Genomic DNA, 308 nt, shown 5'->3' on the forward strand with positions numbered 1-308 from the left:
GAGGGGGAGTGAGGAAGACAAAAACATACTTATTTATACACATAAGGGGAATTAAATAGGAAAAAACCACCCGAAAAATTCCCAAAACAACCCCCTGGCGAAAAGGGTCCAAACTATTGCTTTACAGGCGCAATGCGAGACAAAAAACCATTACGAAAACCCTTGACAGTTCTGTTGTATCTGGGCAAAGGGAAAGATACCCGCCTTTCTCTTTCCCCTTATTTGTTACTCTTGCTGACAGCTCTTTTTTAAAGGAACACAAAAGATGTTTTATGATATTGGGCACATACATATATAAAAATGCATTT

The sequence above is a fragment of the Penaeus monodon genome, chromosome 27, assembly GCF_015228065.2.
Source record: "Penaeus monodon isolate SGIC_2016 chromosome 27, NSTDA_Pmon_1, whole genome shotgun sequence".
Taxonomy (NCBI): domain Eukaryota; kingdom Metazoa; phylum Arthropoda; class Malacostraca; order Decapoda; family Penaeidae; genus Penaeus; species Penaeus monodon.